The sequence below is a fragment of the Panulirus ornatus genome, chromosome 58 (assembly GCF_036320965.1).
Source record: "Panulirus ornatus isolate Po-2019 chromosome 58, ASM3632096v1, whole genome shotgun sequence".
NCBI lineage: Eukaryota > Metazoa > Arthropoda > Malacostraca > Decapoda > Palinuridae > Panulirus > Panulirus ornatus.
In genome coordinates this window covers 6,917,911-6,945,062 of record NC_092281.1, presented here as the reverse complement: position 1 = coordinate 6,945,062, position 27,152 = coordinate 6,917,911, and the positions used below count along the sequence as shown (strand labels likewise).

The following is a 27,152-nucleotide window of genomic DNA, read 5'->3' as shown; positions in this document are numbered from 1 at the left end:
TTTCACTGACGCTCTCTCTCTCTCTCTCTCTCTCTCTCTCTCTCTCTCTCTCTCTCTCTCTGCACGCGAGGCGACTCGTGGGTGACAGAACCATCTAGAACACCACACGTGACGGGTAGGTGGCAGAAATAAGACCACCAGACCTTTTAGACTGGAGAGGGGCGATAAGATTAAGAACTCTCAGGGTGCATTATATCCATCTTCAGTGTGAGTGAGAGAAACATGTAAGAACAAAACTTGGCCACATAGTGTGAGGAACATCTAGAAGACGTATGAAACATCTGTAGCACAGAACACAGTGAAAAATGCTCGTAACTGACAATTATGAAGAAGAAATAATACACGCAGGGAATGCGAGAGAAATATGAAGAACACACAATAAATGAATGGGACAAACCAAATCAGACGAACCAAACACCAAAACAGGCAATGCGAAAGAAAACGAAGAGAACGAAGAAAGAAAGCAGAGAATATGTTAGCGGCAAATATGAAGACCAGAGGCCATAACCACGAAAAACACGAGGCATACGAAGAACAGATTAAAGAATGAACAAACGAAATGTGACAAAAAATTGAAATAACACAGGACAAAAAAAACATGAAATACATGATAAATCTAAAGAACAGAGATGGAAATGAACAAAAGAAATGTACAAATGATACGTGCTAATAAAAAAGAAGAGAACAGCCACTGAACACAAACCGGCTTGTGACAAAAAAAAGGTGAACATCGACGTTCACAGAAATATGCCAGGAACTCTGAGGAACAGACTTGAGACACTGGTATGTAGAACAGCCAACGCAGCAGATACCTTCACCAGATAACACAGAAAACGCCCTTAGCGACAGCAGGGGAAAAAAATGGTACGAAGGCGGAGCAAAAGACGTTCCTGGAAGGTTCTAGAAGAAGAGCCGGGCTGGAGACTGTTGTAGTACGCGGCCGCCGACGCTTTTCTCTCCGCTCTGGAGTTCCCTTCACGTGGCCGGCGTATATACCGACCCACCGGCGCGCATGGTCATGTAGGGCATTTCCTGGGGTGTTTACCCACCCACCCTTGAACCCTTCCTCCCTCACAGTCAAAGGCTCCGATGAAACGGTATAGAAACGGGGGCGTGTGTTCCCTGTGGTTACTCGCGTAGAAGTCACGTTGAAGCAGACGCCACGTAGGGCTCGACCAGACCCCACTAGTTCTTGCATCTTCCTTGACCTGGTCATAAAGTTCACCCAGGTTTCACGAGGTCATACCAACAACCTCCTCTACATGCATATCCAGGCCCGGGCGTCTGTGTGGTCGTGTTGGGGTCCTGTAAGGCGAGGGCTGGCCCGGAAGCTGGTGTGTTTCTGTGTCACACGCATCATGTCCGTGCATGTCCCTCTCCTGACCCCCTCCCCCTCTCCCCCAAACCCTCCACCAAACTCTCCCCAGACACTCCTCTCCCCACACTCTCTCCGCCGCACCTTCCTGCCTAAAAGGCCACCAACCCTCCCACGTGTTCCACCATGATGCAATCACCGACCAACCCGCCAGACCGCACGCACGCAACGTTTAAGACTTCGCCTCTCCCACTCCACTCCCTCTCCCAAAATCACCGATAAACGGTGTATTATACATCGTATATATACAGTATATGATATATCGCATATAAACGGTATATAATACATCGTATATATACGGAATATAAGACAAAGTTTACAATGTCAGATTGTGTAGTGTTAGTTCTTAAGTGCAGCTCAGATCAGGGTCACAGTGCCGGGCGTCACCCACACACGACGTCATCACACCAGCTCTGCGCATGAGTAGACTTCTGAGGGTTGAGCAATTTTGTGAATCACAACGACGTAATGACCAAAACCTAACCTCACCTGCCTTACCACATACGTAACGTAACCAAATCGATTCCTCGCCATAAGGTAATCACAGCACGCATGCGCAGATCTAATCCGGGCCAATGGAACCTTCCGAAAACGATTCACTGCTCCAGTGAGAACTCCTGACGGAGACGTTGCAGGGGGAGAGGAGGTGAACTCCAAACGTACGACTTAAGACACAGACGGTTACCTGTGCGTTACGGATGACGAGATCATTGCGAAAAAAAAGTTTTCTTTATTAATATGAGAATTATAAAACATTCGTAAATGTTAATCATACACACACTCTGTATCATACACGTTTTGCAAAAATATGTACATTGTTTTTTGATGAAGTTTCAAGGTGCTCTAGTGCTTCTGTCTCACATTAAGAGATCCTTGATAAAATCATATATAAAGATATGTTCTCAAGTTGCATTTTGAGTTGTCCTTAAGAACGACGAATCTTCATCCCCTCACCCTCACCCACACCCACAACCACACCCACACCCTCACTGCAGATGGAGGGTGAAGGATAAGAGGGAGGGGAGGGGACGGGGTAGATGTCCACTTATTATTTCTAACCCATTCCACACTGCCCTTCCTAATTCCCCGTCCGAGCGTAGAACCCCTCCCTCCCCATGGCCACTCCCTTGCCCACGTGCTCCCACATGATGCAATCATATTAACGACCCGCCGCCCTCACTCAACGTTTAAGACCTCTCTCTCTCTCTCTCTCTCTCTCTCTCTCTCTCTCTCTCTCTCTCTCTCTCTCTCTCCAGTTCCCTCACAGTGTTAACGCCTTACCAACACGACGAAACACTTTACAAAACCCATCATAGTCCTACCATACATCATCCTACCATCTCTCTCACACACAAAATCAGTCGACCGACAACGTCTCTTACACCAAAATCTCGGCCCCAACTTCACCTCCAGTGGTCGTTCAAGAGACGAGTTGCCATCCCCCACCCCTCCCCCCACGACACGCTGGAGACTTCGGGAGACGGGGTGTGCGAGACGGTGGAGGAGACGGGAGGTCTGGTCCGGTGCCAATCAATACCGAGTGAGCTGGATCCCATCTCAGGACGGAACACCTACCTGCTCACACACTCGCTACGAACTTCGGTCCTGGACGACGAGGAACGTTACAGAAATGATGGCATTGGTTAGGTTTGTGTGTATGTATGAACTACAGCATCCATCACCACAGCAACTGATGTATTACAGTGATGATGAGAATGTTCATAGTCAATACAGCCTCTACAACAAGTGCTGTACCAACACTGGGACACATCAGCATCAACACAGCTGCGAGCGACGTATCCAGGAGCAGGTAGGGTCAATACAGATGGTTATCGCTTTCGCAAGAGTATAATGATATTGGCAATAACGATGCCTGGCATGCGTCTCCATGGGTGATCAATAATGAGGGAACCGCCTTGTCCGTCTCCTAGGAGACCTAGATCCGTCACCTAGGAGACCTAGGTCACTCCGGGTCACCGGAGTCTCCTGGAGGGGGACCCAGATCATTCCGGGTCACCCACTACCGTCTCCCGGGGGACTCAGGTCAACCATACAGTCCCCTGGGAGTACTTAAATCCCTGATGCACCTCGTCCCTTCCTACCTTTCACCCTCTTGGTGTCCTCTAATCCACCCCCCCCTGCCCCTCTACATCCCCCCCCCCCCACGTTCCTAAGGATGGGATACTGCTCCTCATACAAGCAAAACCCCGGGTGATGGAACCCCAGGGGGTAGATCCCACAGGGGACCTCACGGGCAGTAAGAGATGCAAGCACAGTGGGACAGTTCACCTCACCTTGGAGGACTTCATTATCATGTTAATAAGACTCTTATTCCCTGGGATACCGTGTGACATCCGGGATGCGGCCATGTCCCACTCGAAGGGGGGTAAGGGGTGGTGGGAGGGAGAAAATCAACGCCCTTACACGTTTCAGTACCACCGCGATGGGATGGGATCTGGCATCCCGGATGTACCGCTTCACGACTCGAGGGGGAGGGGGGGAGGGGGCCTTTTTTTTTTTTTTTAAGTTAGTTAACCGGAACAAAATACTTTGGTACGTTCCCCGCCACCTTCCTCCCTCCCCCTACATACCTTCCCCACTTGCACCCTCAAAAGCACTGCAAATATATATATATATACATATACATATATATATATATATATATATATATATATATATATATATATATATATATATATATATATATTTATATATATATATATATATATATATAAAGGACCTGATACCTGCCCGGATCTCCACACCCTACACATTATTATCATCATCATCATCATCATCATCATCATTAATATCATGAAAATCAGGAGAAGGGAATTCGCGACAGCTGTCTATGTACGTATGTGGGAAGATCAATGAGGAGGGAGACCTGACGAGCAGGGGAAGGTGGGGGTGGGGAGCCGTCTCGATCCGTCTGGTCTAGTCTGGTCTAGCCTGGTCTGGTCTGGTCTGGTCTGGGGTTTGAACAGACAGACGCCCGCCCATGACTCACACTGGGGGACCACCCTCAGGGGAGGGGATGGATGTGGCTGGGTGCGGGGGGGAAGGGGGGTAAAGTGTGAGGGTACGGGGTGGATGTAGCTGGGGGGGGGGGGGGGGGTTGGAGTAAGCACGACCCGTTCGGGGTGGGGAGGAATGCTACAAATCCCGCCTCCCCCCCGCGCACACACACCCACCAAGACCAGAAATCACGTCTCACCCAATCTGAAGAGATTCTAGTCTATGTATACCTAGACAAATGGAAAGTTTAGAGCTAGAAAACGCAGCTCAAAATCTTTAATGAGGCACATAGCCCTAGGAAGGACTTTAACAGGACCTGAAGAAGACGAAAACCTGGGCGGCGTGAGCGCGTCGTGGTAAGCAGCATCAGGTCCAGCCACGCAGGCAGGCGTGTGTGTGAGGCACGGTGTAGAGACAGGACCTTGGCCCACCACTACCACCTGGCCGACTTAACCACACCGTCATCTCCACCACCAGCACCTCCCCGAAGGTCAGGGATTCATTAGCATAGCTCCGGGGCCCAGACTCGGCTGGGTCTCCCGACACGACACGTGAGACCCCTCCAGTCCCAACCACATCGTGAGAATCCTCTAAAAGACCCTGCCATAACACACGAGTCTCCCCCTAATTCCTCACACAGCGGGATAATTCCCTTGCGGTCCATAACACAGCTCGCGAATCCCCACATCCCAAGTCTGTAACAGCAAAAGAATCCCCAAGTCTCTTAACAAAGCATAAGAATCCCCCAAGTTCCTAACACAGCATACCCCAAGTCCCTCACACAGCTGTCAGTGGCTCCAGCACACACGCTGCCCCCCCCCCCCCCACCACCACAGCAGCACCACGTGAGAGAGCCTCTAGAATAATCCATGATGACCTCTCGTTAAGACCTGCTGGACCGCTGGTCCAGCATCGGTGGGCCGGGCCGGACCAGCCGGGGGGTACTCGACGCCGGCATGCTAGAGGGTGAGGGTGTGTGTGTGTGTGTGTGTGTGTGTGTGTGTGTGTGTGTGTGTGTGTGTGTGTGTGTGTGTGTGTGTGTGTGGTCAAGTCGAGAGAGAGAGAGAGAGAGAGAGAGAGAGAGAGAGAGAGAGAGAGAGAGAGAGAGAGAGAGAGAGAGAGAGAGAAATACCTCTGTCCTGTTCCCTTTAATCATCACCACGAAGGTCGTTGACCCAACTTCTATTTTAGAAAAATCAAATCATGTAGTCCCGTCCAGCGGGCGACCTCCCCACCACGCTCCATTTCATCCCCTATCCTGCCACACACCAATTCCCTTACTACCCCGCCTCGCCTCACCTCAAGCTAGCCACAAGCACTCCTACTCAACTCTAAAAGGCGGCCGTCTCCTTCACGGCTGGGGGGGCAGACGTTAGGGCGAGGGGGCATACACACAACTGACGGCCACCGCTCGACATATTTTGAACTCCTCACTTATACTGAGGACTCCTCACTTATATAGGAGCTATGTCCCAATCCCACTCGTCATAAATCGGATAAAACTCTCCTTTTAAACTTTGTTACTCAACCTGCATGGCAAATGATTCGAAATTTTGTCAGTTATACTAAGTATTGCTCTAAGGGCAACTAAAGATACTACTACTACTACTACTACTACTAATACTAATAATAATAATAATAATAATAATAATAATAATAATAATGATAATAATGATAATAATAATAGCAGGAAGGTATTCGGAAATGCCAATGGCCAAGCAGACCAACAGAAGGGAAGCCGTGAGCGGCTCATCCACGGCGGTGTACGAGACTCCAATTTGGATAACATCCAAAAGAACGGTAACAGTTCCCCGTGCCCGTCACTCACGTCTAGGAAACAAGACGCGAGTTCGTCCTTCAAGCAACGGGTTCAGCCAGTTGCTGGGAGCAGACACAGGAATCATCTCCACAATACGAGGAAAGAGACACAAGACAGAGGCGAAGGTGCACTGGGTCAAATGGCCTGAGTGAGGTTAGACTCAGCACGGCAAGTCTTGGGTTATGTTACGACCTTCGAAGTGGATCACTGACGAGGTTAACAGTTAGGGAAGGTTAGCGGCGGCGTCTAATACGGACGATCAAGTGACGCGTTCCACACATGGACCCAATTAAGCTATAACACTAAGGCCCCATACATCCAAAAACTAGCACCTCCAGACCAACACGCCTGGAAACCCCAAGACTCAACGGAGCTTTTAACGAATGCATTCATGCCTGCGTGTGTGTGTGTGTGTGTGTGTGTGTGTGTGTGTGTGTGTGTGTGTGTGTGTGTGTGTGTGTGTGAACAACTGCGACGGTGTCAGAGGGACGAAGGCCGCCCAGACACACATCGCCATCACGGGAGGTTCAACAACAGGTTGTACAGCTTTAATTAGCACGAGTTCCAAACCGGTGCCTCTGGTGGGTGGTTCGATAATGTAACTAGAACATCACCCTCCACTCTCCATCCCACTGCCCTCCCTCACCCTGCAATATCTCTCTTCCCTCCCAGTAGTCCTCCATCGCTTTACACCGGCCTGCCTCCAGCACGTGCGGTGGAGGATCATGGGTCTGACGGCTACGATCCAGGTCATTCCAGGTCAATATCTTCTGGCTGGCCCAAAAGAGTCCCCTAACCTTCTGGGGAAGGACTGTAGCCATGGACTCGGGAAGTCCCCGACTTCACGCTCTGGGATGCTGATGGGCGGCGGCCGCTGCTGCCGCCGGTCTTCCCCGTCTCCTGTCCAGGTAGGGAAGAGTTCCCACCGTGGGGAGAAAGAACCCCCGAGTGAGATGGGTGTGACAGTACGTGTCTCCCTAGAGGGAACCCCGTCTGCCGGATGTCACAATTATGTGCCCCCGAGGGAACCACGTGTGACGTCCTCCAACTTTCCCTTTCCTGTCACCTCTGTCCACACACCACCTCCAGCCTCCTCCTCCTCCCCCACGCCCCTCACATACCCAGTGATCCTCCCGTCCGCCACAGACATGTTTCCTAACTGGTTATTCGTCTGTAAAAGGGTTTATCAGCCCCACTTCAACCCGTCATCACGATTTCCGGCTCAAGAGAGACGAGTCATCAAAACCAGATGATGCACAGTCACAAGACGTACATCATGCACGCAAAGCACATTACACAGAAGACGAAATAACTGTAAACAGCCATCGAACCCCTTCAGCCGTGAGCATAAAGCCTGAATATGAAAAATGTGTGTGGGCGTGCAAACAAAAGGTGTTTGAAGTGCAAACAAAGGGGTTCAAAAGCAAACAAATGGTTCAGGCGCAGACAAAGGGGTTGAGGGGTTGAACTGTAAAGGTCACTAGTAATCGTTCTTGTTTATCGATCTCATGGATGGGGTGTGGTTGGGGTGGAGGCGAGTACCTTCAACAGAGTCGACCAATCAACTCCCCTCCCCCCTGCACTCCCTGGCTCCTCATGACCAGTACCTGATGGTTTATAAACGAGGGAAAGTTCTGTCTTGTACTTCTAGCGAAACCTGGGGGGAGAAGGGCTCCGTAGGTAACGTATGCAATGCAAGCGAATGTCCACAGCAAGCAAACGTAGGAGGAAAGAGAGGGAGAGGTTTGAGGGAGGGGCAACGTGACGAGGAGGAAGTCACCACCATCCTCCGCTACATCACCACTGCAGCCCATCATCTCACGACGTGGCTTCCTTCCCTCATGGCTGAATCAATACCGCTAATTAAAGGTCCATACTGCCACCACCGCTGGCTGGGAGGGAGGGGGGAGCAGGGAGGGGCAGCATCCTCTGATAAGGTATGGGGGAGAGGGGGGTCCTTTGGGTGGTAACCCCCCCCCTCCACCACACACGAGTCTCCGTGGTGTCGTACTTAGCGTCGCTAACAATAATTCACGCTTGGCCCCAGCTGGGTTCGAATCTCAGCAGCGAGAATTGGCCCACAAGTAACCTTGCCGTTCATCCTTCCCTCGGCGCTGGTCGATAAATGGATACATGGCTTAGGCTATTGTGTGTGTGTGTGTGTGTGTGTGTGTGTGTGAGTGTGTGTGTGTGTGTGTGTGTGTGTGTGTGTGTGTGTGTGTGTTCATACAAGGTTAAGAGACGGGGCAATGCGAGTGTAAAATTCTCTCCCCGTAACACACACACACACACAGTAATCACAAGTAATACTAACAACACTACGCGCCAGCCCTGCCTGATGTGGTTGCAGGTGAAGATGAGGTGGTGTACCACAGGCGTACACCTCCTTCCCATACTGTACCAGCTAGTCACCAGGGCCTATCACCTGGACATCACACTTCGACGACGGCTCCAGCCTCAGTGGTGTAGCTGTTACCGTTGCTGACCGTGACGCATACGTTCGATGACGGGTTGCGGAAGTCGGTCCACAGTCAACCCAGCTGTTCATCCTACCCTAAGGGTTGGTCGATATATGGATACCTGGATTAGGCTAAAGTATATATATAGTGCTAATGAGATGACCTTGAATGGGGTATTCAGTTGCCTTTACCGTCTCATCTAACAAAAAAAAAAAAAAAAACAATCTGCTCCAACAACCAATACAAACACCAGTGATGATGATGATGATGATGATGATGATGATGATGATAATGATGATGACGCAGAGGAAAGTGAAGACGGGTGGCACCTGAGGAGGAAATCCTAGAAAGAGAAAAAAAAAAACTGACAATGGAACATCCAGTAAGAACAGAACAGCCAATCTTTGGCTAATCACACCAATCAGTCAAGACGAAACCCAAACCTTACCAACTAATTGTGGCAACGAGACGATTGGATCGTCTATGAAGGAAGCCTCCTGCGGTGTGTGACAACCTGGGGGGGGGGGTCCCCCTTCTCCTCCTCCCACGGCCAGAGGTAAGGGAGGGGGGGAGGAGGGTGGTGGTGAACAGACGATAGCAGTAGTCGTGGCACAATGGCTTGATAACGACACTTTCAAACCACATATCGACGATTGTCAAAAAAAAAAAAAAAAACGAACCCCATCCGACCATCAGGAAGCTTTGATGGAACTTGAGGATAACTTCAACAACTGCTGACGTAACCAGACGACCACAATACCCAAAACCTGAGGAGCGACAACTGGAACACGACTTCAACAACAGATGACAAACTCGACGTAACCAACAAACAGCGCCTGGACCACAACACAACAGGAAAAAAAAAATCCGGAAAGATGCCCAGCCAAACACAGTCCACACAACACCGGCACATCACGAAACATTATGAAACAAAGTAAAATTCTGAACAGCTGGTGTGACAACACCTGAACCACTAGCGCAGCTGGAAAGTCTGTGTTGCAGCTGGTGTTACCGTACTGCAGGAGGTTCACCCTACCGTGGGCGGAGTTCCATTTACCTTGAGAGTAAACATTAGACTATCAGATGAATCTGATGAGCCGTGACAACGTCATGTACCACATTAACACATCTTCACAGCTGGAGACCTCACCACCTACCAGCCTCGACCAACAAAGCAACAGACGACCTACACCCTCGCTACCCCCAGACGGTCCTCCCAAACCAAGTGTTCTGTTCCTAGTCTACCTCCTGCCCTTCAGACTGGGTAACGGGGCCCCGCCACCATCCCCGTAATATCATAATTGAATGATGAATAATAAAAAGGCTATGGCCGGCGGACGTGATGCTCGTACGAATAAGAGGCTATCATTTTATCCCCCCCCCCCCCATACCCCTCCCAACATAGCGGTGTTATGTCTTCCGAGTTGGGATCTGTTTTAGATTTTTTTTTATAATATTCAGGAAGAAGTGTGTGTGTGTGTGTGTGTGTGTGTGTGTGTGTGTGTGTGTGTGTGTGTGTGTGTGTGTGTGTGTGTTCCAAGCTTAAATAATTCCAAGGAAGATCTGGAACACACTTGGAGAGGCTCATCATCGCGGCTCTACGTGATACACGACTCCATGAGAGGAGAGGATGTGGACGATCTCGCCAGACGACCACACAACTACGCTGAAATATGATTCTAGAAGGTGAATGACCTCGTGGCAGTTAATAGACGACCCTCAAAAATATTCCAGATATAAAAAAAAGTTAAAATGACCTCAAAGAGCCAGACGTTGCCATAAATCTGGCAACGTCAAATGAGAAAAAAACCATGTACCCCAGTGATGAGACCCGATCTCAGCACACGTATGACCGACCACAAGGAACGGCAGACGACCCACGAGAAGAAAGACGATACGTAAGAAACAGATAGACAGACAGGTGGCCCCTCAGCAGTGTATAAGGCAGAGAGCTTGCTAAGCACCACCCTCGCCTGTATACCTCGGCACAACTACAACTGACGAAATCTGTCCCTCACTGATCCAGGCCAGCGTCAGGACCAGTCCTGTCTCTACTCTTCACCTCGCAGCAGGACGCGCGCCACCCCAGCACCAGATCCCTCACCCCGACGCGTCACCTGGCACCAGGAACTATGGCCACCTCGGGCGCAGAAGGTCGGGGTCGGCAGGCAGGTGGGCGTTGCTGCCTGAGGCCACACCACACAGGTGGTGTCACACGTCTCCTCTAACAGTACCGTCCGTCACCCGCTGACCGCCTCGCCAGAAGCGGGTCGGCGCAGCACTTCAGGGTATTCACGAGTACACAGCATCACGACGACCCGTCGCCGTTAACAAGTGATGCAACCTGACCCTAAGACAAGACTACTGAATAACTCTGATCTAATGAGCTCCCTCACAGTCCTGGGCCTCCATGATTTATACCAGTTTACCTTTTCTGCGGGCCGTCAGGAACCTGGCTAATGTTAAATACACATCTCTCCCCCCCCCCCCCCCCACACGGGTTACAAAAAATAAAGTCTGCTGTGACTCCAATATTAAATACACCATCTGTATCCCTGATGTGGGGGGAGGGGAGTCCAGACGCCATGGGCGAGGCTCTGCTGACTGGATCTTCCTCAGTCTTCTGTGCCCGTTACAAAGGACATCCACTTGGCTCAGCTGAACCCTGAGAAGCCAACATGACCTCCCAACCCACCCACCTCACCTGTATCTCAACGTAAGCCACAAAGACGATCAGATGACATTCAATCCGAAGGTAACAATGTTACTGGCAAAGTGGATTTATGGCCGAGCGTCGACGCCTCCACCCGCGCTTCCTCCTCCTCCTCCTGCTACCCCTGCCACGATCACAAGTCTGGAGGCATCCCGGCTTCAGGTGGTAAATCGCTACCACATTAGAGCCTCCGGAGGGGGAGGAAGGGAGGGGGGATCATCATCACTTCCTCGTCATCAGGCCGAGGCTGTTGGACAAGGCCCTTACCACTACCCTCCCTCCCTCCCTTACTCCTCCTCCCGCAGGCGACGCCCCTAAGGGAGACACTGCCTGATTCCGGGTGCAGGTGTCACATTGGGGGTGAGGTGAGGTGGGCGGTGGGGGAGGGGCTGCTGCGTCGTGTGACATTTCCCCGACCCGGAGGGTTCCTCCCCGCACACCGCCCCAACACTGGCCCGAGCGGGAAGAGAAAACCCCCATCCACCGACGGAGGAGTCGCCGCCCGCCGTCCGTTCGTTCCTGGTAGGCGTTGGAACCATCCGGCGTTGTGGGGACCGGCCGTCGCAACGCCAGCGGCCAAGTCTGGCATGAGGACGGGGAAAAGGGTACAGGAGGGAGGTGTGTGTGTGTGTGTGTGTGTGTGTTTTTCTGTGAACTCTGGTGTCACACGGAAATACAACTGATGAAAAACTGAGCCTGTCTCACTGAGAGAGCAAAGGAGGACAGTAATCAGGGTCACAATCACCAACCCCCTCTCCCCCCTCCTCCTCCTCAGAGGGATGGCGGTACGACCCTTGAGGACGACGGTGCCCAGCTCAGAGCTGTGGGCGGGGTGGAGTTCCTCCGACGAGAGCCGCGTCCTGGGAAACACCAGGGGAGCCAGAGGGCAACAAGTGGGGCCCAGCTGGGGTGCCAGAGGAAAAAATATTAAAAAAACATGAACGACCCACCTGGAGGGGGACCTGGGATGGGCGACCCAGCTCGGCTCTTGTGATCGGCAGGTCCCCTTTAGGACTGGATCAAGCTGAGTCTTGCCCCCCCCCCCCCCCCCCACACACACACACACACACAGTCCTAGTGCAACAACACTTCGATGTAATGGTGGTGTTGGTGGTGGTACGAGGGTAGAGAAACAGGAACGACCCTCCGTCAACATGCACGACGCTGTGCTCCTCAAACTCGCCCGTACTGAAACGTCAAAGGTCAGGAGAAATCCCGACGCCACATTCTGATCGACAGAACAAATACAACGATATCTTGAAACAAAAATTTTTTGGGTGGTGTGGGGCAGTGATGGTGGTGGGCAGGGGCGCTGCGAAGTATCTTTATAACCAGAGCGAATCTTGGTCATGTAAAGCTTCGCATCTTTTTCTACACGGACGAAAATACAAACTTGACAGAGGAGGGTAAATGTGAGGTTATATACTAACTTCACATTTACTCTCCTCTGTCAAGTATACTCAAAATACACTCATACACACACACACACACACACACACACACACACAAGCAACTCGACCCTCACACACACACACACACAAAGCAACTCGACATTAAAAACTGAGGCGAGGTTCAACCGAAGACCCAAAACAAGGTATATGATTCTTCGCCAATGAAGCTGAATTCCTTGACCGCACACATACACACTGCTAAGGACCTCACCAGCACTTCATCATCACCACTGCACATGTTACATGAAGCCTCCACCAACACAGCTCAGAGCACATACACCTTCACCATCATCTGTTCCTCTGGGCACACGAAGCCTTACGAACCATCATCTCCACGACAGAGGAAACCCTCACCAACACACACCACCACACACCACGCAACATACCCTGTGCAGGGTCAACTAGCCCCCTTACCAGGCCACACTTCACCTTCACTCCTCACCCCCCCAAGGCCTACACTCACAACTCCCGCTGGAAGACTCAAAACGTCCTCAGTATATAGCGCCTTACCTTCCACAGAAACGAGGACCAGTAATTCATAAATCCATAAAAATCGCCATGGGTCGCCGCTCCCTAACTGTGACAGAACGACGATCAGTAATCCTTCGGCTGCCTTGAAGTCCTGAACATTTATGTCCCACGCATCCTTAAAGCCGACAGGAATCAACATAAATCGTCACACTCCATCTTTGATACCGGCGAGGACCTGTGATCCTCCACGTCTCACAGAATCCTCAACATCAGTGTGTAGGTCCTCGACTCTTAACAGGTTAGGCCAGCCTACACCACTTCCATCTCGGTCACCCCTCCTACAGGAAGCTCTTCTGATCTCCCTTCCTTACGCCAGACATACCGCATTTCACTCCCTCCCTGCACCTTCCTTGCTGCAAAACTCTTTCTTATGATAAATCTACATCACGAGACTCGCCTTCATCACACTGAAAAGACACTGAATGGTACTCACCCTCAATGGCAAAAAAAGACATCCCATCATTCTTACCTGAAAGAAAGAAAAGAATATTAGATATTTAATTTACACTCAATATTAGATATAAAACTGTAGAACTAGTCAATGAATAATGCATTTATTCATGATTATGGGGTAAATGGCTACCTGTCTGACCCTACGCATGTGGAATAAATTGTCTGAACGACTATCATGACGTCAACATTTACCAACACATCAGCTAACCTCATAATTACCTCTTCATTCATTAGTATACGACGGAACGACCTTCACGTTGCCAATCAGCTCTGACATAACCATGGCCCCGGAACTGCCACGCCAGATTCAGGAGCCTAATCTCACGTCCAAATACTGCTACTGAGAGATTAGAATTCCAATCCTCTTTATCAGGGGGGCTGAGGATGTGATACCTCCTTTCCTCTCTTTCTAATCATCCCCGAGAGACGGATTTCCCTTTCCTATCACCTTCCCAGACATAGGTTATCTCCCTATAATCACCCTCCCCAGGGAGAAAGTATTGCCCTTTAATCATCTTCCTGACAAAAAATCCCCCTGACACCACATCCCCAGGAGGAAGGATCGAATATCCTCCTCCTATCACCTCCCCAGAGATACGATCGAATATCCTCCTCCCATCACCTCCCTTCAGAGATAGAGTAGAATATCCTCCTCCTCCCTAATACAGGATCGAATATACCCCCATCACCTCCTCCCACAGATAAAGGATCGTAATCGTTACTCACGAAAGGACTTAACACCAGCTTTACCCAGGGGCACCACATTGGCTGACACACTGGACCTCGACAGCCACCAGGAGGCTATAGGCTTGACCAAGGCAGCAGTGACTGACACACACACACACACACACACACACACACACAAATCTCGAAACGTGGCACATTTATGGCAGACACACGTCAACAAGGAATGAGTTCACACACCTCATGACTTTCATCAATGTTCGCGACTCTCTCTCTCTCTCTCTCTCTCTCTCTCTCTCTCTCTCTCTCTCTCTCTCTCTCTCCTGCAACGACCAGTCATGACTGGAAGAGGGAGGAGGGGGGTGTCTTGTGGGTATGGGACGGAGGGGGAGATGTGAGGCGCCCAGTCCACTCTCACAGAGAGAGAGAGAGAGAGAGAGAGAGAGAGAGAGAGAGAGAGAGAGAGAGAGAGAGAGGAGGGGGGTGGGGGTAGGTGTTTGCTGTGAAGGTGAGCAACCCTGACGGAGGGGGGGGGGGGTGAGTTTTTACTGTGTATCTGGAGCCAATCGATTCTATAATCCAGAGAACCACACACACACACACACACACACACACACACACACACACACAACCAAACAACAAACACAAACACACACACACACACACACACACACTTGCTCCAGCGTCCATCATCCAGGAGGACGGCCTCGGAGCATTATCTATGCTCCCACGATCGTTAGTGCCACACAGCCTAAGATTCTTTCCGGCTTCCAGATGCTCCGCCTGACACAGATGGTCACTCTCCGGGGATCATGATGCAACACTGTGTTCTCCTTGATGGCTGGCCTGTTCAGCGATATCTCCGGCCTTGATATGCTCCACATAAGGAAATGTTCACTCTCCATGACCTTGGGCGAAGGCATTAGTATGCCTCACAAAATCAAATGCTCATTCCCCACACACACGTATTCCAGGGATCATTACTCAAAGATCTCTGATGGTTTATTTAGCTTACGTAATCAGTTGTTAATTACCCCACGCACCTCATGACACTGATAAGCTCCAGATGATCATGGACTCCTTTTCCCCGGGAAGAAAGGAGCATCAATATGCTCCATATGACCCATAGGCGTAAGCCAGGAGCCCTGCCTGAGACTTGAACTATGCTCCTGCCTGGTATAAAATGCCCCCATCATGCACTATGCTCCATTGAAGACGAAGTTACGACCCTTGAGTATGATGGACTGACCCTTAAAGGTAGGCGTCAAAGGCTTTCCACTCCACAACTTCCTCGCAATACCCCCAGAAGCCGTCGAGGTAGACGGTCAACCTAAAAGCTTAGGTGTGTGTGTGTGTGTGTGTGTGTGTGTGTGGTCCTCCTCCTCCCTCCTCCTCCAGACACCACTGGAAACCTCTTCTTTCCAACCCCCTTCCCCTTCAAAAAAAACTACTAAAATCTACCCCCCTCTTCCCCCAAAGACATCTGGAAACCCCTCTTCCCATCTCCCTCAAGGACGACTGGAAACCCTTCCCTCCTTCACCAAAGGCTACTGGAAACCACCATCACCCTATTTCCCCAAAGACTGCTGTAAACCCCCTCCCCTCTTCACCCTCCTAAATCTAACCTAAAACACCCATCGCTCTCCCAACACTACCAGATGGCAACCTCCTGTCACCTTCTACCAAGAAGCGAATACACACACACACACACACACACACACACACACACACACACACACACATAAGTACTGAACCAGTCCTTATCTCCTGTACTACGTCTAGAAAAAAACTGGCTTCAAACACCTTAAACTTTCAGGATAATCTATTCCATCATGGCTGACTATGATGAGGGAACTTAAAAGAAAGTTCCTAAAAAAAATACAGGTATTGTCCTACAGACAAAGAACATTCCATCTTAACACAGCGAGGCAGCCTGGCCCGGCCCCACCCATCTGGAGGCTTACCATCTTAACAACAACGCGGGTTCGAATCCTTCATTAAATTGGACCATCTCGGGTTCTGGTCCGCTTCGTTAATGCAGCCTCGATGCTGCTTGAGACCCGCGGATGGGGTCCTGTGATTGTGTAATAATAATAATAATAATAATAATAATAATAATAATAATAATAATAATAATAATTCTATTCCCCCGACCATGACTAAGGGCATGGCCATCCTGCAGACGACCTAGCATGACCAAGAATCAACAGACAGGGACGCCGCGGTAGGTCCAGCAGGAGAGAGAGAGAGAGAGAGAGAGAGAGAGAGAGAGAGAGAGAGAGAGAGAGAGGCTCTTGACAATCCAGCCTCTTCAGTGATAGCATGATAGCAGGGCGGGTCTTCAGGGAGCATGAGGCCATTCTCAATGCTTTAGGAACTGGTAGAGAGCATGCGCTCCTAGAGCTAACAGAGGCGACAGCCATATACCCTAAAATGCTCCGTAACCTGAAAAACACATGCACGTGCTCTCTGATGCTCCACAACCTGGTGTAGCAAGTAACGTGATCATGCTCCGTGAGTGGCCAGAGCCAAGAGTCAGTTACTTTTATCAATGCTCCAGAGCGCTGCAGAAGAAGCAGGAAATGTTGGTAAACTCAATGTTCCGTGACCTGCTGGAGCATAAAGTCACTGTTCCGTGACTTGATGGAGCAGGAAATACCACTGGACACACTCTTGGCACCAATGAGTCAAGCAGACGACTTGCCAGGCCTTAAAGTTGCAAAGTTCCTAGAGTTAATTAGGTTAATTACTCCCCGTCATTAATCAAGTAATCCGTTTAGTGGGTATGGCGTCATGCAATAGTGTTTTTTCCTCCAATAATTCCGGACCCCGTGGGATCAGTTCGATACCAGAGCCGGGAATACACGTAATATTCTCAGTCATGATCCAATTCTGTGGCCAAGAGGTGAAAGGGCACCGTTAACTAAGGCTGGCCTGAAAGCACCGCCAATGTATAAGATCGTTGCCAGGAATCTAGTTCTTCCACACTGCCTCAAGCTGAGTTCGTCACTCTTCGTCTTCTATTTCATCCAGCTGATGGGTCATTATACGTGGGAATGGCTTGTATGATACTGAGGTGGATGAGCGGTCGGCTAGCGTCAAAATCCATTTAAGCTTATATATAATAACGTGAATTACTTCCGGATGGACTGTCTTTTTTAAGCAAGGAGAGAGAACAAGATCGTAGCCAACCCACGAGGTACAATCATGAACTGCTAGATCAGTCCTGCTGGCCAACCTCAGCCCAGAGTGGGGAGGAATCCAAAGAATATGGAACTTCAACATCAAGGAAGGTTCTGCTAATCCTAGGTCGTCTCTCTCCCAATCATACTGAAAATGAGGTTAATGTTGTAAAAAGAATAATTTTCAACCATTATATCTTTCCTGCACACACACACACACACACACACACACACACACACACACACACACACACACACACATAAATTTCAGAGGGACGAGAACGGGAAACCAACAAGCCACAATCTCGTGGGCGTTACACCCCAGTTGCTCATCCTGAACCCCACCATTCTAAGAGGCAGTTGACTAACTGGATGTGATTTCATATTACCAAACGACAGGAACCGTGAGCACGAGTGTGTGTGTCTTACGACGACATCACTCCCTCCATCTCCCACGACTCGTGGTAGAGGAGGAGAAGCACTTTCGTTGCAAACAATTCTCAATTTTAAATGCAATCTTACTCCGCTCAGGACGAAAGAAAACGGAGCGCTTGGAGCAAAAGCTAGCGGATAACTATACTGGATTTCATCACTCAGGCAATCATTTCCAAAAGTCAGAGGCCAAGGACGGCGTGGACTATACGTCATCATCCTGTGTGGTAATCAACTAAATATAACTCCCACCATGTATGATTAATACATATACCAGGATTTACCAATCTGTCTTATGTCCCAAGTAAATATATATATATATATATATATATATATATATATATATATATATATATATATATATATATATATGAAATTATATGATAAAGAATGTTAAAAAAATGGGACCCAGGAGTAAAACACCATCTCTCCGTGCAGTACAAAATGATAATTACACACACACACACACACACACACACACACACACACACCACACACACACACACGCATCCTATGGTTTCAACAATAACCCACGCTAATAATACTGCGACCGAGAGTAATTCTCGGGCGGCCGCCCGTGCTGTACACCATCACCACAGAATTTATGACTTCGATAATTCAGGATAACAGAACGAAGCCCAAAATTATCTCCCGTCACAAATGGCATCACAACCAACCATATCAACCGGTGGCAACAAATTTCATAATTCAATGATCGTCAGAATAATCACACGCCCTTGATTCTACAAAGGTAATCCCAGATGACACAATAGTAATGTCACAAAGGTAATCCCAGATGACACTATAGTAATGTCACAAAGGTAATCCCCGATGACATTATAGTCATGTCACAAAGATAATCCCATATAAGACTATAGTCATATCTTAATGATAACAATATATCAAATTCCATCTTATATCTGATACCATGACGACTCAAGGATAACATGAGGGGTATCACGACATCCTACAATCCCAGAGTTATCACAATGATGAACGATAACGCGCGCGCTCATACCACAGGCAATAACAGTTACCACACTCTGATAACATGGAATATCCCAACCACTGCTTTAATAAGGTACACACAGTCAGCGGCTGATTGAAATTTGGAATCCCATCCTATTCCCGTTATTCCATGTCAGTATCACGTACGTTGCTTCACAATAACAAGAATAACCACATAGCTTGGTGGCAATACCTGGGTCCACCAGGTGGATTCATGATACGAAGAACGCCTGGCAGATGGTAAATACCAGCGGAACGTCATGACGGTACCAGTAACTATCATGGCGGTGGAGGGGGCTCCCAGCAGCACCACTTGCTGTGTTTACGTGCATCATGTGGTCAATATTTACCTCGCTCCACGTGCGCAGGGTTTGTTTACCCGCACCACGTGCTCAATATTTACCAACACGACATGTTTGACGTTTACCCACGTCACGTGTTCATTATTTATCAACACGACGTGTTCGTTATTTACCCCCAGCATGTGTTACTTTTTTTCCAATAACAGTTGGGGATGTCCGCCCTGCCATTGGCCAGATGAAAATTCACACACCAATGACTGCGAGCGACTGTCAACCAATCACGGGAGGGAACAGAACGCACAGTTGCCAGTTATCTCACCATGTTGTAAAAACTCTGACGAAAATTAAAAACAAGGCTTTGTGCATCATGTGGAAAATGGAGGATCAACCCAGACGAGCTGGGTTCTTCTTTTTCAAGCATACAATAGAGAAAATGTGTGTCTAAAATACACTGAGGGAACTACGGGTTTTCTACTGAGTGCTTTACGGATTTTCTCGCCACTTATTAAATGTCTACAATTTCATATTTCACAAGCCATCAGAATGTGTATATGTCCACATTTCTTCATACGTTATTCCTTCAGGAGGTCCCACACAAGGGAGAATAGACGACGTGGACTTGCTCCCTCCAGCGTTATCTTTGAGCAAGCAAGGTTAGTCCTCCGCCTACGTATTTCCTGTCTGGCGAGGATGCTGGCGTATATAGCCTCAGCCCAAACCCCTCTTAAGAAAACTCAAAGCTGCGCCACTGCGTACATCAAGAATTTTTGGCTGCAATCCATCTGCCACGTGTGTGGTTTTCGAGGTCTGGCTCAATATCCAAACAGTTCACATTAATCAGATGTAACCACCTAACTACATCCCACACTTACGTGAGCATCCAAATAGCTAGCTGTCCTCATTCTTGAGAAAACTACCTTTGAGTACGATATACTGACCTCTGACCAGACCCTTGTTCAACCGTGCTCATTAGATGTACATATATACTGTCGTGCTAAGGGGGGAGGGGGGGAGGTTATAACCACCCGCAAAGCAACCCTGCTGACGTGTGCACAACAATCTTGATAAGAGACTGAAACGAGGCAATTGTTGTATCACTTCCTTCATGAAAAAATCTGTTGCGTAATATTTTCTTCTAAATTCCTTACCCTTCATCTATAACAAATAAAACGTCCAATAAACAGAGATTTGGGTACAATATATCCAAACCCTTCACTAGTGGAAGATTGCTTTTTCTATGATGGCTACGCATCAAACTTTATTAACCAAGACTTTATAACATAATATCAAACCTTCAATGTGAAGAATATTTGATACAGACGTTTCATTCCTCTTCCTGAAAAGAGAGAATCAAAAACCGTATGACGTACGCAACTCCAGCAGGAAACTCGAAACGTTAATTCCAACGCCGCTACTTGTATCCCCCCCCCCCCCGCCCCCCTTCCTCGAATGGTGAACCACACGTCACGGCTGCGTCAACCAATGAGACGCGAGTGTTCTAGTCCCACCATTTAGTTGCCAGATGTTACCTTTTACTCTCGCCAAGCCACGTGCCTTTGTTTATCCCAGGCGCGTCCTTTGCGGGGATTCAACATATTAATACTACTACTCCAACTACAAACACTAATAATGATAATAACAATAATAATAAGTAAACAATGAAATACAATTATCATAATTTTGTTTCAAAACTAGAGAAGAACTGTTCTTGATAATATGCCTTTTCCGTAGTCTTACGACCACCTGTCATCCTTAGTATTCATACACTGCAGTATTGTTATTATGTTCTTTTCAAAATCGTCCAGTCGTTTACGTAACCACCCTCACGTTTACTTCCCTATAGTCATCATTATCTCTATTGTTATCTTCAAGGCACTTGTAGCACTAGACCAGCCAGCCAGTCTGATAACGCTCGTCAGGCGCTCCCCCCTCCCCCCTCGTCAGCACCAACCACAATTACGTGAGCTGGGAGGCAAGGCTGGGACCACTCATCCCGGTCACGTTCGTCCCGGTACGAACACCTTAAGGGCACCAGAACTATGCTCCTTAGACCACCAGCCAGCCAGCCAGCCATTCGCCTTGGGTCAGCACTATGCCCCTCCCCCTTCCCCCTCGCCTAGCAACAGACCGCTGACCCAGCAACCGGGCAATGCATTTGGCTCGTCCACTCTGCTCGCCGGACGATTCCCCAACTGGCCACGAGACGTCGTTAGAGCTAACGGGCAGCTGCTGCTGACTGGACGAAATGACACCAACCGAACCTTCTGGCGACCAGATATTACTTCCCCTGATTCCATCAACTCCATCAGTTCTTGAGCTACGAGAACCGTCCGTGGTTAGCCCTCTTTCTAAGGTAATAGTCTGGAGGTGTTCAGGCAACGAAGGTTCAGCCACTATCGGATCGGCCCGTGAATTGGGCATGTAATGGTCAAGTCGCTAACGGTGAGACCTCTAACATTCCAGTGACCGACGGTACGATCAGTAACGGTCCACTCATAAACGGTACGACCATCAACGGTACAGTCACCCACGGTACGATCAGTAACGGTCCACTCATAAACGGTACGACCAGTAACGGCCCAGGTGGCATGAGTACCTGTTACGGTGCAGTCGCCAACGTTAAGGCCAATAACGGCCAAACAGCCAACGGCAAGACCAATAAACGGTCCGGGCCCAACGGTACGGCCGATAACATGGGTTCTGGACCCAGACGGGTCTAAGGGCCATCACAGATGCATACACTGCGGCATTAGAGACGACAATCCTGTTCACATCGCAGGATTTCCCATGTTATATCTAAGGCGTCCTGCTCGATATGGCCTCGATTACATCATCTAGTACCAGACGGCGCAAGATTTTTCTCTCTTTCTTTCGTGTGCTTTTTACTGGATCGATCTATATCATTCATGTGTCCAAAATATTTGGTAAATATATTCGGGTTACTGTAAATCAATTTTCTTACAACGTTTTTCATCTTTCTCTTGTTTATTCTGCCCCATGGGATGGAAGATGTTCAGGGGAGAATACTCAAATATCTGAATACTTCGACCTTTATTTAAGAGATCTTGGTAAATATTTCTACCCCTCCCCCCACCCCGTTTACTAGAGATAACCATGTTCACTAACAAGTTCATCACGGTCGTTAACGTAACCAATGCTGAAGTATCATTACGTGACAAAAATTACTCAATGTAAGGTGTATGTGTAATAATCAGGAAAAGGAAATGGCTTCTATTTTCTCTCGAAAATACTGAATTTCATTATATACACACGCTAGTCTGTCATGACAACACCCCGCCCCCAGACGGAAATTCCCGGGCGAGTGTGAGTGATGAAGGCATCGCCACCACCTGTCCTCCTCCTCCTCCTCCTCCTCTGCCTGACTCAACACAACCAACGTGTTGCACAACGTTGCCCCGGGCTATAACTGTCCTCGCCCCCGCCCTTCCTACCCTGCCCAGCCCTACCCATGGTATACCTACCTCCTTTACCTACAAGCACGACGGTACGACCCTCGCGCTAATAATAATGATGGCCAGGCCTTCTTATGGGTCGTCCTACTCCAGGGGGATCGTATCGCCGCGCTTAAAGAGGTTTTATGAACCACTGACCCTTAATAAAGGACAGTGTCACCCGAGTTTCCTCATGCGTCCACGGTCCTATATTTAGACGCGGCTCTCACGACACGGAACAGTGGTAATCCTCCAACAGTCTGTCCAACCTTAGTTTACCGTCACACTCGCTTTGGACGGGATGGTTGCTTGGCGAGGCCACTTCTTCATACCCCGAGTAAGGACCTGATATCCTTGAGTCAAATGTTCTATTATGGATTTGCATTATCCCTTTTTTTTCTTCTTTTATCGCACGATAGTTCAACGAACAACAGACAGTGCGCAGTGCTCCGCTCCGACCACCTGACGCCCAACTGTACTCCCGGGCGTGAGATGACGTCTTAAAGTTACAGCCCAAACAGCTGGTGAGCAAGATGGTGCAGTAATGACCACAGGCCAGTACAAGTAGAATGCCAGCATTCGCGATCTTCTCTAAACTACGTTGTATGGGTATGGAATGAGAGAGAAAAAGATGTTGAAACCACGTGATGGAATGCGTGATGTGAGGTAAGGAGAGAAGAATGGTCAGCATGAGAGTGCAGATGGTTGCATGTTGTCAACTGATCCTTCACGGAGAGAGAGAGAGAGAGAGAGAGAGAGAGAGAGAGAGAGAGAGAGAGAGAGAGAGAGAGAGAGAGAGAGAGAGAGAGAGAGAGAGCGATGACAGACGAGAACCCTGCGGAACACCAGTGTTTATAGGATGATGATGATGCATCAACGACTGCAGCAATGGGATGAACAGACAGAAAACGACGCATCGAACAAAAAGAAGTAGACAAGTCAAAGGAAGTGAGTTTACTGTGCAAAGACTTGTGCCACCCACTGTCAAATGTTCTGGACATGTCGAAGGCCACGACAAAAGATTCACAGCAGATCACTAGTTGACCTTCCCCCCACGAAAACGACTTCCACACACAAGACCACATCAGACCTGACATAAGACCACATCAGACCTGACACCAGGCCGCCCCAGACCTGACATATGACCACACCAGACCTGAAGCTGTGAGATGCACCACTGAACGTGGATGGTAACAGCGACGTGGACGACGTTACAACTCGTGTAACAGAGACTCACGTAACACAAAAAAGTATTCGGGGTTCGCTGGGTTAACTTATAATCTTGATACCTTGATCTGAGGGAAGGAAATGAGATATTAAGTATCTAAGAAAAGTGAGTCTCAAAAAAAAGTTGAGATTGCAGAGGTGAGAGCGATGGGGAGAGAGTTAAGAAGGGTTGGGGTGGTCTCCTTAGGGGACGGGATAAACCCAGGTCAGACTTCCAAAGAGAGGGGAAATGTTTGAGTTTTTACTCAGACGAAGCAGGCAAGCCAAGATCGAAGGGAGCCCAGAGACACGCTCTTCCAGGCCACGAGAGATGCGCCTTCCTGTCCATGCGCTTAATTCATGTGCAGTTGGGATAGAACCCCTTAAACCCTTACATACGTAAGATATGGGAGAGACCACTGGTTCCGTCGAGGGAAGGGGAAGACTAGAAGTGGAATCGTCTAAAGTAAATTTGGAAGAAAGACCGGCTTTGTAAACTGACGACTTGGTTATGGAGGGATAAGTAAGGAGAACGAGATAATGTTACACTGAAGATGTAGATGTTTATGACAGGATCTAAAATATTCACCAGCAAAAGATGAATTCAAATCAGTACATTTCTTTTCATGTCAGCGTGCTTGGCTTCGACAGAATTATAATGATCCAGATATGAAGGAGAAAAAAAAGACTTTCAGGCCCTGATGTGCTCTGTCCCAGATGCAACTAACACCCACCAGGCCAAGATTAAAGGGACAAAGGTCTAGCAGAAGGGACGCAAGAGTCCATCCGTCCCAAGATGACCATCATATGGTCAGCACACCTGAAGACATTCCAGCCGACGAAGCAGGACAGTCAGTATAAAAGCTGCTTGATGAAAACCACACAACCCTCCTAAACAGTACTGAAGATGGGGTTTCGGAAGCGGGTGGATGATGGAGAGGTGGAAGTGCCTAACTGGAAGTGAATGAAATACTATTAAGGTTAGAAGACCCTAAAGCAGGAGGAGGCAGTACAAATCGTGGTGAGAAGGTTTAGGGTTAAGGAGAAAAAATGAGGTCGAGTGTGTTATAATTGTGGTCGTGACGCTCAGGTACTCGTCTCGGCTGCTTAACTAATTGTCTCAGACCATCAAGGTGTGACAGAGAAAGTCTCAGCATCATTGGCATCATCACAAGCAGAGCCACGCCAATCTTTGTGGTGGTGAGTTACACTGGGATCCCTAGCACTGAAGAATTCTACATAAGGACGTGAAGAGAACAACGCCTGCTGGCAGGAAGTCAAACAATCAAAGTGTTGTGATACATAAAGACAGAGTCTGGGATAATGAAAGAATTATGAGCCATAGAAGCTGGGGGCCTCAAAGATCGGCAAGGAGAGCAGCACTACGGTAAGGACAAACAACACCCCTGGCGTGGACAAGATACAGATTAAAGTAACAAATTACGAAGTGAAGAAAGGAAGTAACTCAAGTGGGTTTCTGAGAAAAGAATCAGAGCCGTTGAGGAAGTAGACAGATGGTGCTTTGCAAAGGAGAAGCAGCTGGACTTGCGACCGCAGAAATGATCATAGAAGGAGCCGTGAGGTGGACACCAGTTGCTTGATGACAGTCAATATGGGCCCCGGGAAACACTCAGCCTTCCTATTGGCACCTGTCCCACTCAGCGGCGGAGATAACATCAACGCTGCCAGGTTGTGTTGGTGCAGGATAACTTAAGAGCTGTGAGAGAAAATAAATTCCATGCTGCTATGTGTGAGACGGAGAGAGAATATGCGGTAGTGGACTGAATGTCACTAACCTATGAGCAGGTAAGACAGGAGACAAATATAGTAACATGGACCAAGGAGGGGAATAGGACAGCCGTGGTACTGCTGGCTGGTCGGTGGGTGCATACCAACTATTACCAGGAATTCGCCAAACGTTTGTCTAGCTCGGGCCTTTGTCTCAAGACGACCCGCCCTTCCTTGACCCCTTAGGTAAGGAACTGGAGAGGACCAGGTAAGGGGGAGATTAAAGAGAAGAAAAGGACATACAAAGTTTTAGGAGGAAGTTGCAACCACGGGGAAGACGGCCAACATTTCCAGCAGAAGTAAATTTTCAGCTCCAGGAACCACAGCTAACTTTCTCAAAACCATCTTTTAACTACAGGAAATGAAGATAACTTTTTTTCCTTCTTCTACTTATGCAAAGAGCCTACCTTATTCTTCTATTATCATTATTACTATCATTATCATTACTACTATCATCATCATTATCATCACTACTATCATTATTACTATCATTAATTATCATTATTATAATCATTATCATTATTATTATTATTACCATTATTATCATTACTACTACTACTATTATCCTTATTATTATCATTATCATTTGTTGCAGAAGCAGGTCAGGCATTTCTTCTATGTGCTGAGAGAATGGTTTAACCCAGGAGCACTAATGTGCAGCAGAGACCAGAGGAACGGGAGGTGATGTTCCACATTTTCCTGTTTGCACAACATAACGAGAGGTTCTCTTCTTACTGAGGATCTGTCGGCTCCACGGCCGATCGTGCTTCCTTGCCTCACAACGTCCATGAAAATGACGTGGCGTCGTCTTGAAAGTTGAGGGGGTTGAAGCAGGAGCATCAGATAACGATGGATCTTGTCTCTCTGCCCCAGGCATCGAACCATCATATAATGTTAACGAGAGATCCCCAGTCCACCCTATACAGTCACATACCCCATGTTACTCTAGCCGTTTAAATACAACTACTGATTAACGCTATTAACGCTGACTGTGTGGACCACATATTGGCAGTGAGTCTAGCACTGATTTAAACTATCGCCCACGTGATAACATTCTCATGACATGAACAGTCCATCTGGTAAGAGATGATGACGTAATCCACCTGGCAAAGATCCATCCTCAATTATAGAAACTGTGAAATGATGCCAAGCGAAATAAAGTGACTTACAAAATAACTAACCTGCCGTTACGCGTCATATATATATATATATATATATATATATATATATATATATATATATATATATATATATATATATATATATATTGTAATTGGGG

At 48.4% G+C, this 27,152-nt stretch overlaps 1 protein-coding gene across 3 annotated transcripts in view; it reads right to left on the bottom strand.

Annotated features, from left to right (window-relative positions):
* Window positions 1-27,152, bottom strand: part of LOC139766912 (uncharacterized) — a 332,290-nt gene that overhangs the window by 158,611 nt on the left and 146,527 nt on the right. The window lies entirely within an intron of this gene.